Source organism: Indicator indicator, chromosome 16, assembly GCF_027791375.1.
Source record: "Indicator indicator isolate 239-I01 chromosome 16, UM_Iind_1.1, whole genome shotgun sequence".
NCBI classification, from domain to species: Eukaryota; Metazoa; Chordata; class Aves; order Piciformes; family Indicatoridae; genus Indicator; species Indicator indicator.
The window spans coordinates 11,967,419-11,968,876 of NC_072025.1; positions in this window are offsets into that span (position 1 = coordinate 11,967,419).

Genomic DNA, 1,458 nt, shown 5'->3' on the forward strand with positions numbered 1-1,458 from the left:
CTATAATGGCCACAGCACACCCTTCTCCACAGTGTATAATAGACCCACATTTCATATGTCCCTCAGAAAGGCACTAAGGAGACAACGAATCCACCAAACTTCAGAAGAGATTTGAAAGCAAACCGAGATAAGCATGCAAGTACAACAGAGGAGGAGAAAATTTTTTGTGAGTAGAAAAATACTGACCTAAATCAAAGCACAGAAACACTAGCTAGCATGCAAAGAAATTCTATCCATACACCACGGAATATATGTTTTTAGAAAGTAGATTCTTAGAGATTTAAAGCATAAGCTATGTACATAGCTCCCTCTGATGACCACTGGACACGATACAATGCAAGTCCCCTTTTATTTTTGTTCGTGCATTCAACTGACAGCTGAGTGGTTAAATTCTAATTGCTTCCAAGTGAGGTCAGCAAAGGTATTTATCGAAAAGGACTGAACAACAGGCTCAACACACACATGCACGCATAAGCACATACACACCATCTCTCCAGCGTGTTGATTTATGGAAACAATTATAATTCTGGTGGAGTCTTTCTGAGCTGAGGAAGTTTATAGCTACAGTAGAGTGTCTCATGTTGCAAAAAGCAGACAACCGAAATGGAGTACTCGGATATTCAGCTCTTATCAACAGTAACAAGTAAGTTATCTGTCCTTTACAAGAACATTCAACAGTTTCTAATAGCTAATAACTTTTATCTTCATTTGTATATGCTAGATGCTGAAAAGGCATTAAGAAAACTATTTATATTAAGAAACTGAAAAGAATCAGAATAAAAATACAGGGCTAAAACTATAAGGTCTATTCTGAAATCTGAACTAGAGAAAAGTTATCTGATAGATTGTGCTAACGGTAAATATACAGATAAGAAGTAATCAGCAGAATTTTATCATGCATGAGAAAGTAGCTTGACAGAATCAGTAGGGGATTTTTGGAAGGACTTAGATCTGAAGACAGAACTATGTTTATAATCTGCTTAAATGTCTGTTTGTGTAAAAACTTGTGAGAGATATCTTGTATACACGTTTGCATATTTTTAAATCTCATCTTAGTATGTTATACAATTATAGTATAGTACTTTTCAGTAGCATAATGTATCCTTGCACGTTTTTAACACTGGAGCATAAAGACTTATACATGCACCTTTTCTCACAGATCTTTTACTTCCAGTGCAAGCAGCAAATTCAAGTAGTACAGAAGGTCACGACAACAAAGGTTTTTATAACTTGTGTCTTTAAAGGATATTCTGACTGAAGAGATACTTAAGAAGTTCTTCTCTTTCGCCATTAACTATTAAGGAATAACGATCAGAATTCTAGAAGAGGGAACAATCTCGTTTAAATGAATCTGTAATTCGTAAAGACAGAAGGCAGGTCGGTGACCTAACAGCATCAGTCTACTTGAGATTTAATTTTCATTATGTTGTTCATGAACACCCAGAACACTGCACTATA